This window comes from Choloepus didactylus, chromosome 18 (genome assembly GCF_015220235.1).
Source record: "Choloepus didactylus isolate mChoDid1 chromosome 18, mChoDid1.pri, whole genome shotgun sequence".
Taxonomy (NCBI): Eukaryota; Metazoa; Chordata; class Mammalia; order Pilosa; family Megalonychidae; genus Choloepus; species Choloepus didactylus.
The window spans coordinates 39,460,468-39,472,094 of record NC_051324.1 but is presented as its reverse complement, the minus strand read 5'-3'; positions in this window follow the sequence as shown (position 1 = coordinate 39,472,094).

The window sequence follows — 11,627 nt, the reverse complement described above, 5'->3', positions numbered from 1 at the left end:
TCACAAAGAAGAAAGGCCTGGCTTTTGGTTTATGAAACGTGGCCACCTTGATGATGTGCCAGGCTATTGACTATGCACCACAGGATGAGAGGAGGAGGTAACAGAGCTAGGTAAGCCCCACTCCCTGCATCCAAAAGTGCTTTCAGTTTGGTTACTTCAATAGACACCTGCAAAATATCATAAAGAAGAGTGAATGTAAGCTACACAACAGGAGCAATCATGTTTATCATATCCATTGTGTATCGCCAGCACCTGGCACCAAGCCTGGAACCTAATCAGCACTCCAAAAATATTAACTGAAGGAAGCAATGGAGGGAGGATGGGAAATAGGGAGAAAAAGAGGGAAGAGAAGAGGAAGAAGAGAGGGAGGGAAGTGGGAGGGAGAAAGAGGGGGAGGGAGGAGGGGTAGCAGCCATGAAAATGTGCCTCTCAGATCTTCTGCTACCAAGAGCATAACTGACTGATGGCTCCAGCTGCTGAGTTCTGAATCCACCAGTGCGAGTGCACTGAGACCGTGCATCCCAAGGGCTGCTCTCAGCCAAAGACTGAGCATGGCAGGAATACTAAGGCAGGTCCGTTCCTGCAAAATGTGAGACTCCTTTGACGTGGACTTGGGCTCAACGACTCTCCATTGGCCTGGCTGAAATGTTTTTAGAATCTTGCTGCAGTCTGAGACTCTCCTCCCCTCTTTCCTTCACAGGGGTCAGAACTGCATCGTGGTCTAACAGCTCTCTCAACCTCCTCTGGCTCCCTCCTCTTTTTTCACATGCGTTTCTCACAATAAATATTTCACACATCTAATCCCATCTTGGCGTCTGCTTCTTGGAGAACCCTAAGGAATGCAGGGAGGGAGCGATTGAGAGGTACAGGAAGGGTGCTGAGCTTGGCTAAGTTTGGAACTAGCCCACCTCAAAGTTCCCAAGCTTAGAGTTATGGAGCAGTTTTTCAGTTCTGTTACAGTGGCATGGGAAAAGTTAGAACAATCTACTTGGCACACATACCCAGATGCACTCTCTGCCCTTCTCTGCCCTGCTCTGTGCCCAGGGAGGCTGATCTCTGGCCTGCATCTACTGAGCGCTCTCATGGCTGGCTTCAGGTTGGGGTTGGCCAATAGGATGCCCCATTAGGAAACTGGCAGTCAGGAGAGGGTGAGTAGAATATTTCTTCATTGCTCATGCCTGCTTCGGCACCATTTCTGCCAATAACTGCACTCCTTCAAAACTACAGTGCCCACCAAGTGACTGATTTTCTGTTTCACCAGCTGAGATTACAGCAACTGTTTAGTAGAAGAGAGAGTTTAGCTGATTATTAGGTTGATTTCATTAAAGGCCAACTAATGGCCTCCCATCTTTTGCCCTACATCTTCAAAGTCCCTGCCCACTCTGACTTTGGGCTTAGCCATGTGATTATTGTTGGACAATAGGAAAGTTAGAAACTTTGGCCATTGGGAAAGCAGACAGTTGAATAAACACTTGCATGCTTCTACTTCCTTTTTTGGCTCCTCCATGGAAACCTACACAGATCAGCATGAGAACATACCTGGGATAGCCCACTGGAGAATTACAGGAAGAGTTCTGTTTTCCTAGCCAAGGCTTTTATATCAGCCTACAGCCAACCAACCCCAGCATCAAGAATGCTCATTCAAGATCAGCAGAGTCACCTATCAGACCCACAGTTGACCACAGAATATGTATGAGCCCAGCTGAGACCAAAAGAACCATCTGGCAAACCCTAGATTCATGAGCAATAATAAATATTTTTGTTTTAAGCCACTGAGCTTGGGGATGGCTTGTTACACAGCATCACTATGGCAATAGATAACTGATACAGTGCCCTAACTGGTTTTCAGACAGGGAGGAAGTAAAGCATTCCCAGCCAAACTGTCTTTAGGATAAGGGGAAAAGGGAACGTGGGGAAGGAGGAGTTGATAAGGACTTCCTGTATCATGAGGTTAGGGGACAAGATGCTGCTCTTCTACGAAAGGACTAACAATCCAAAGACAAAGACCTGGTCCCAAATGAACTTCCTTGACCCAAACCAGATCTCAGTCAAATGTTAAGAGCCTAAGAAAGTCACTCTGGTATGAAGAGACAAGAATACAATTTCTTGGAGCAGAGATACATAAAAGACCAAGTTTCAAGTGAGATGTTCAGAGAATTCCATCAATGTAAAAGAAATACCTGAGGGACTGGGAAGAAAGAAGAGGTGGGTGTGGTTCTTACCCTACTACTTGAGGACCTCAGGCAAACTCTCCCACACAGTTAGCACCCTAAGAAGGAGCAAAAGCCATGGGACTAAGGGTCTGCAGGCAGAATTGGACCCAGAGAAAGGGCTAAAGATCTAATGCAATTCTAGGCATGAGGAAGACGAGAATTGTCACATCTCCCTGTGAGTCTAAGAAGGTCTGGAGTTTTGTTGCTGATACTCTCTCTCCCAGAGACTGCAGTCAGAGTCTAGAAACATCACCAGGACATATGGTCAGAGATAAAAACAAGGTTAAGAAGGAAGTCACCACTAAAAGTCAAAAAAGCCTACATGCACATCTAGCTGAAAAGGTGAAGGCACGTGTTTTTGGTTCTCTGTTGTTTCATAACAGACTACCCCAAAGTAGTGTCTTAAAGAAACCACCATTTTTTTATATCCCACATGACTGTGGCTCAAGAGTTAGGGCAGGCCACAGCTGGTGACACCGTGGTATTTACCTGGAGGATGGGCCACGACGGCTTCACTCCCATGTCTAACACCTAACAGGGATTGCCAGAAGGTTGGGCTCAGTCATGGTGGTATCAGGGTATTAAAACTTCTTACCTGACAGCTCAGGATTCCCCAGGAGAATGTCCCAAGAGGTCCAGGCCAAAGCTACAAGGCTTCATATGATCTAACTTTTGAAATCCCAGAACATCACTTCCACATCCCATTCTTTCTGTCAAGCAGGTCACCTAAGCCAGCTCAGATTTGAGGGATGGGGAATGAGCCTCCACTCAGCTCAACAGGAGGAGGAGCAAAGAATTTGAAGCCACCTCTAATCTACCTCACCATGAAATAAATAGTCTCCATTTTGGCTAGACACACCAGAGGATATACCCAACAAGCCCCAGTATTAAAAGAAAATAGTAGCATTTTGATGTATATTTATTTGATCTTTAATAATAAGTTAATTAGGTTGTACAATATTTAATGTTTAGGTTGACACTTGCTGTCTTCTTTGATCCATATATCAGTAGTCACATAGCACAAATATCATGCAAAGCATACTGAGGATTGACTGGGACTTCTACAGCACAGATGGCTGACAGTGACACCTTCCTTGGCTTGGCTTAGTTCAGAGCATTTCTATGTATTGCTGTTTACATGTGCCCAGTTAAGAAGACTATTATTTTGTATTACCTATTTTAACCAAACTGTGCCTTAAAAGAATTCTTAAAAGACAAATGCCTTAAAAGAATTCTTGCAAAGAAACTGTGGTTTAGGGACAATACTAATAATGCAAGCACAAATGACAATAAGAAAATGGGAAATGGCACTTCACTTTTCCTCCTCTTAGTAGGAGCTCTCCATCAGCTCTTTCACCAGATATGATAAGAAATTGTCCAAAAAAAAATCAAAATTATGAAGAAGACCATCTGAAAAATGTCTGGATGTAAATCTACCTTCATTTACAATGAATCTCACCCCAAAGGCATATTCAGCTAGTACAGATAACAAGACTTTGCTTATTTCCTTTTAATCTCATCCTTCAAAATTTTCTACTTCTGAATATATTTTATAATGTATGTCATATATTTGCACAGCAGATCATGTATATAATTTACAAATACATAAATATACAAATATTGTGGATACCTCAACAGCATTATTTCATTGATAAGGAGCATGATCAAAAGTATTTGAAAAATCACTGTTGGAAATGGCAGACAGCGAAGGCAGTGACCAAGAGGAGTGGAGGGAATGTGGGAAAGGAACGAGGGGGTGGGGCGGGTGAACTGCGATGGGCCTGGAAGGCCTGCCTCCTGCTGGTGGCATGTGAACCTCCTTTGAACCACTGTGGCTCCTGTTCGCTCATCAGTTATGGCCCCTATCGTCCCACCACCCAGTCGTGTTACCATCATTTCTGCATAGATCTCCTCCCCAATCTCTTCCAGCCCCATCCGGAATAAGAGCTCCAGGCTGCTTTGTTTGCATGTAATACCGGGCCCTTTTGCAAAGATACTGTTCTCTTTCTCACACTTTGGGTACCAGCCCTTGAACACAAATGTCCATTGCCACCACCTAATTGAAGCAATTCTCGTTAGCACTACCTAAAGAGATTCCTTTTAAATACAGGCTTTCTAATGTCAAGGAAAGTTGAAAAACTTTCAAGCCAAGCATAACCACAAAAAGCGTTTCCCCATCGTTAAAAGGAATCATAAATTGGTACAATCATTCTGTAGGGATGTTGGGCAATACGCATCAACAGGTCAAATGTTCAGATCTTTGGCCCACAATCCCACTTCTAGGAATTTATCCCAAGGAGATAATTGGACAAGTGTGAAATGACGTACAGTGGAGTTACATTATACAAACTCTAACAGATATGAACTCAACTATGTATGGTTGCAACAGAGAAAGAAAAAGAAATAAAGTAAGTAGACCATACTTTTTCGCAACACTTCCACCCAATGAGCCTGGGCCCAGGGCAAGCATGATGTGGGAGATGGAAATCTCCTGATCCCTCAAACTGGTCTCAGTTCCCAACTGCCTCTTGTAGAATAAGCATCTCATCCTACTGAGTTTGGAGCTAGTATTTAAGATATGTGACCTACAACCTGACCCCTAGCTGCAGGCTGTGTCAGTTTATATATATTATCTCCCCCAGAAAAAGCCATGTTCTTTGATGCAATCTTGTGGGGGTAGATTGATTAATCTTGTGACCCACCCAATTGTGGGTAATACCTTTGGTTAGATTATTTCCATGGAGATATGAACCCTGCCCACTTAGGGTGGGTCTTGATTTAATCAGTGGAGTTCTATGAGAGTGCACAAACAGAAGGACCTCAGAGCAGCTGTGAGTGACACTTTGGAGAGCAACTGAGATAGACATTTTGGAGACGGCCATTGAAAGCAGACTTATGATAGCCCAGAGTTTGCTCCAGAGAAGCTAAGAGAGGACAAAACACCCAAAGAGCAACATTTTGAAGAATTCACAGGAGCCTCATGAGAGAGGAGCTAGAACACAACCTGGGATCAGCAGATGCCAGCCATGTGCCTTCCCAGCTAACAGAGGTTTTCCAGATGCCTTTGGCCTTCCTTTGGTGATGGTATACTTGTGTTGATGCCTTAATTTGGACATTTTCATGGCCTTCAGACTGTAGCTTTGTAACCAAAAAGACCCTCTTTATAAAAGCCAGTCCATTTCTGGTATTTTGCATAATGGCAGCATTAGCAAACTGAAACAAGGCCAATCGGAGAATCAGTGGAATGTTTCAATGCTGGAGGAAACACTGGATAAAGTGAGCTTATTGAGAGATATTGTGCCACCTCCAGTGTGGCACATTCTCAGGGACTCCACTGTATCTGTGAACAGGTTTCTCACAGCACTGCTGTTGATAAGTAGTGAAAATTTGGGAACACCCTAAGTGTACATCAAGAGTTCAGTAGAGTTAATTGAAGTACAGTACTTCCATTCAATGCAAAATCATGTAGCTGTTAAAAAAATGATCATATAGTTCTATATTTATTGGCATGTAAACATTAAAGCAACATATTGAGAGGTGACCAAAAATACTTGCTTCTGATACTTTCTGAGTGTTGCCTTCACTCTCTCCTATTTTGCAAATGGATCTTCCCCAAATTATAAAAAAAACAACCACCAGCCATCCCCCATTTCATATCTTTCAAGCTCTCTGGCTTAAAAGACAAACAACCTTCTCTTCAAGATTTCAAGTCCCAAGGAGAAAAAAAGAAATGTCTCAGGGAAGGATCTTTATGGACCGAACTTGGGTCCCTGTCCATCACTGCCAGGGGAATGGAGCTCTGTGATTGCCAGATCACATCCACATCTAGGAGCATGGGATGCCATGATTGGCTGCCCCACCAAGTCACATGACTGGGGAGGGGAAGCAGTGTGCTAAAGGAGGAAGTAAAGGTTGCTGGACAGAAAAAAATAACAATGTCCTTTCCAAACCACTGGAAAAGTGACCTCCACAGGAATCCACATTGTTCGCTGGAAAATTCAGGCCTGATCTCTAAGCTGGGGGAAAAAAGTCCTCGTTACATATCAGTTTCTCTCTCTGCCAGCCCATACCGCTCTTCAAAGGAGATTTTGTTTCTCATTTATTAGTGTCCCTACAAAATTGATGCTGGGTGGTCAAAATTCAGACCCACTCAGAGCCTGAAGCCAGACCCTAGCAAGCAAGCCCAGACCCCACCCTCAGCCCTAGAAGCCTCTTACCCCCGCCCTCAGTTTAGCTCCAGGCTGTTTTGTGCTGGCCCAATCAAATGCAGGCCCAAGGGTCATTCCCAAGGCCGGCACCAAGCTAGGGGGATGGATGCCTCCTGCCAAAATGCTATCACCCAGCCTCCATTCCCAAACTTTGCAGCCGAAGACTGGTGCATTTTGTCTCAGCCTGGCTCTGACAGGCCGGGCCTGGGGACCGCAGATCAAGGACACATCGTCAGCCCCAGAGCACCTTTAAGAAGCTGAGGTGCATTTTGAATGGAGGGCGTCTGCAGAGCTCCTGGCCTCCGCAGGCCCTCTGTGTGTTTGGGTAAAGAAATATGCAGCTTGAGCTGTGGTCATCACTGCCTGGGCTGCTGAGCTGCAATCAACATCAACACCGCAAGGACACAATATTTTCTCCCGATTTACAACACGTCCATTTATTTTGGAATTTCTGTGCCAGCTGAGGCTGTGGGGTGGTGACAGTGGAAAAGTTGTCCTGGGGCCAAGCAAAAGAAAGAGTTGCAACTGAGCTTCTGTTCTGAAAAAAAGGGTGCTCAAAAGCAGCAAAAAGCCAGCAAGGCTAAGGGATTGACCTTGCACAGACAGCGGCCCAAAGGCCAGGGGGAAAACGACTGGTTTGGAGGTCCACTGTTGCACTTACACTTACACCCTAAGGGTCTGCAGTTGGGCTGGCTGGAACCAAGAATTCTGGGGTTTCCATTAAATAATACAATCCATTCTCTTTGTCAGAATTTCCCAGGGGGCCAGAGAACATGTGATTTCAAAGTGGCCTAGCCTCTAAAAGTAGGCTTTAATAGAAAACACCATGGAGAAGTAAAAGTGATGGGATTTGGAATCAGAAAGACTTAAGTTTGATTGTGCACTTACTTACTTACTGAGCGTACCTCTCTTAGTTCCTGTTTTCGCTCCATTTTAAAATGGACATCATAATATCTAACCAGCAAAGTTGTTGCAGAAAATAGGATAATTTATCAAAGTACACAGAAAAATGTCAAGCTCTTTGTAGGCACTCAATACATGATGATTCCAACACTTTTGTCTCCCTGTTTTTTATTAGTTCATTTAGATGTTTCCCACTTTGCTTTATAGTGCACCTGTAAAACAGACTAGGATATTCCCAGGATAGAAGCACTATTTCCTGTGCTCCCTGAAGAGTGAGAACCTCCCCCAGACTGATGGACGGTCCATGAAAGAAGGCTGTGGTGGAGAAGGGGAACAGATGCCACTGAGATATGGACTGGCCAGCACCCCAAACAAAGAGGTCCTAGGAAGGCCCCCCCTCCAGTAATTGTCACCAGGGACCTCAACGGAGAGACAGGCACCTGCGACTGTCATCTGAAGCTGCCTTCCATAAGGAGCTGGCTTCCCCAAGAAAGTAAGAGTTTCCTTGAGTCAAGGCAAAGGGGAAGGAAGCCCCAGCACATCCTACTGAGAAGAAAGCTGGTGTCCCTTCCCATCCAAGTGACCGCTCAAGGTGGCACAGGTAGTGAGAAGCAGCATTGGGTTTTGGAACCAACTCTGATTGACTGCAAATCTGGTTGTCTTCTTTTAAAATAATGGACTTTTAGCAAGGGCAACCTATAATTTATCATCCATACCAAGACACTTTAGTGAGTAAAAGGTGTTGCTATGAACAATTACTCCAGGACAACAGGTATAAACTGGAACTCTCCCAAGCTGACTGGGCCAATACATCATCCTAATTGTAGCCTCTGATACCCTTTTGAAAATCTGATGAAGATCATGCACATGACTTTGGCAGACAATTCCAAGGAATACCCAGGCCCCAGGGTTCCTCATGTTACACATCTCTTCCTTAAAGGGCAATTTAAAATAATCATATACAAACTAGAGTATGTAAAATTATGCCTAAATCTTGAGGGCAAAGGAGTGATGGGATGAGCCACCTCCGGGACCCTAGGCATCCACAGACAAGGTTACTATTGGCATAAGTTTGTCTCCCAGGGCTTCCTTGTGTTGGTACCAATTCATTTTAAATTTCAGTCCACACACCAAGTCTAGACAGGGAAAGGGGTGAAAACAGGCCATGGGGGAGCCTGGAAGGTTGACATGGAGGGATCAAAGCCCACCTTCTTATCCTTCTGCTGGATGAACTGTCCTCTGCATTCATGCCAGATGGTCCAGCCTGGGGAATGTCTGCAGCCAAAGGGGAACCCGCTGGGAAATAGTTTGGACTCCCTAAATAGAAAGCATGAAGGGAATGCCCGCCATAGCCTGGGCACAGGAACTAAGGACCACCAGAAAAGTTAACTGACACCCCTACCACCCACCGCCACTCCCACTCACAGGAGTCACAGATAGCTCTGGAAATTTACAATTCCAGTGTGATGGGTTAAATCCCTGTAGGTTGGTGGGGGCTGAGAGCCCCTATCTTTAATCCCTCCCCATACCCCTTCCCCCCGCAACCACCCCCACCCCCACCCCAACTCAACCCCTCACTTGGGAGAGCACAGCTGCCCAGATGTGTGTTTCCCATTAATTCCACTGGTCTAGTCTGGGATAAAGAAGACATTTTCATGCCAAATTAAAAACGACTCGGAAATGTGAATTGTGTTGAGAGTATAGCCGTTTGAAAGGGGTATAAAAATGAGGGAAGCTGATTTCATCACCCTGCCTGCAGACAGGCCATCAAAGCATCCTGCCCCTGTGAAGCAGGCAGGCCACCTCTGCTCTTTCCCCTTTATGCACTGGGTTAGCGCCTCCATTATTTACTCCGAGGGTGGGAGAAAGGGGCGATGCAAAGGCTTTAAACTGCCTTGAGTACCCATTAAGCACATTAATAACATCCACCACCGTGAATCGAACCAATATAATTTCCGACTTCAAGCCAGGCGTGAAAAAAAGAAAAAGGAACTCAGCTGAGTTTATCAACCGAGGAGACCACCCTAAATTATAAGAGATTATGTGGCAATAGGGAAAGGAAAGAGTTCGTTTGGAAGACTCCAGGACACCCTTGGTCATTATTCCCCTTACATTTCCCACCCCCAGTCCCGTGTCATTTGGGGGAAGGAGCTGAGCCAGTTGGACATAAGATGATCCCACAGCTCCCCTGGGAGGACAAGGCCCCTGCCATACATGCCATATAAGGATCTGTTTTACAAGAAAGGGAGTGATTTGACAATGGGTCTTGCTTAGGTTCACCTCAGCTTGGTAGTTACTTGCTGTCATATACATGTTGGGAGCTCAAGAGAAGGAGTTTAAATAATAATAACAGACACCACTTCCAAAAGGATTGGGTCCCAGGCAATTTACATGTCCGACTTTCACAACTGTCCACAATACTGTTATGTGTCCATTTCACAGATGACAAAACTGAAACTTAGAGAGATCCAGTGGCTTATCCAGGACCCACACTTTAAGTGGACAAGCTGGAATGGAAACCAAGATCTTCGGGGCTTTGAAGGATGTGCTCTTAATCTCTCCTCCATAGCAGCGGAGCTGCTTGATCTAATGTGGGAAAGTGTGTATGAAAGAAGGGAGGGGGGTTGGAGAGAGATCTGTTTATTTACTGGCTTGGAACAGAAGAAATTTTAGAAAAGCCTGATCCCAGGCCCAGGGCATGGGGCCTCAGCCTCGGAGCTGTGTGGGGTCAGAGGAGGGCCTTGCTGGCTGCCTCCTTCTCCTCTCCCCTCCTCTCCCAGCCCAAAGCCACAGGACGCAGCCTGCCAGTCTCCTTTCTTGCCTTCCTCATTAGCCGGGATTGGGACCAATTTGTGGATGCCTTTGGGGCCCGAAGGCAGGGTTTGAGTCATCCTCCCTGATGCTAAAGAAAAAAGAAAGGAGGAGACAGCCATCCCCCAGGAGACTGGAGACAGCAGAGAGAGGAACAGTGATGGATGGAGGCCAGAAAGGGGAGGCCAGTTTCGGAGGTCATTCCCAGTCTGGCTTTCTTTAACCTCACTCCTCCCTGGGGAACTGCCTCTCCCTTGAGATCACCTCCCACCACAGGCTTCAAAAAGATAAGCCAGCTCAGGGATCCGGGATCCACACTGGCACTTTGAGACCTGTTAACTTAGGGGACCCACACCCTTCCAGCCTCCTGGGCTTTGTAAGCCTCCAAGGAAAGAATCCCAGGGGAACTCAGCAGGATTCGAGCAACCATCCCACACCTCACAGAATCCTCACTGGAACACTGAGACAGTGATTAATATCTCTATGCTACAAATGGGGAAACAGAGAGTGAGCTAGGTTCACTGCTTGTCTAATATCACATAGCCAAGGAAGTAGCAGAGTTGACATTGGAACACTATTGCTTCTGGCTCCAACGGTGATGCATAATTATCCCCCATGCCAAAAAAGGTTGGGGGCAGGGAGTAAGGAATCAATGTGGACTGTGCCACGAAAGGAGGATGGGAACACAGAATGGAGAGAGAGCAAAATGAAAGCATTAGCTGAGTACCTGCCATGAGGCGGGCACAGAGCTGGGCGTTTTAACATGCATCACCTCATTAAATCAGGGAGCAAAATGTAAGGGACCAGCATGTAGTCTCCAAGTCCCAGTCCAAGAAGACACTCAAACTGATGGGTTCAAAATGTGGACTGTATTCATGCATTCACTCCATATTTCTTAAACTCCTGCATATGCCATGTCTAGTAGATATAAAAATTAATCTAATGGTCTAATTATATACCATTCTGTCACCCTCACCCCAAATATCTCACAATACTTATAAAAGCATCCCCAGAAGATCCTCAGCAATCATCAAATTCCTCAAAAGTTTATCTGAAGCTCAAAGAAACATGGTTTGGAAACAACCCAATGCCCTTTCTCCCAAAGCACTCAGATACCATGGCCTCTTTCTGTTGCCATTCAATGTCCACGCATAGACTTAAATCCTCTCCAAGCTGCTTTCTGTATCTGGAAGGAAGCAGTGCTTCTCCTCCCTACCAAAGATCCATTGTATCTACAGTTATCAAAACAGCACAGCTTTTAAGAGTGCTTCCCCATACTACCCTAAGACATGTTGTCTTTGCAGCAATCCCGCAAGATTTGGAGAGTATATGATATAATCCTGCTCAGCAGGTTAGGGATCTGGGGTTGTTGGAATTCTGGCTAGTGACCTGCTCCAGGTGACACAGCTACTAAGTAGCAAAGACCAGATGGAAGCCAGTCTTCTAACCTCTCCTCAGTCCAGGGCCCTTTCTCCAGGACAGGTTACCTGCC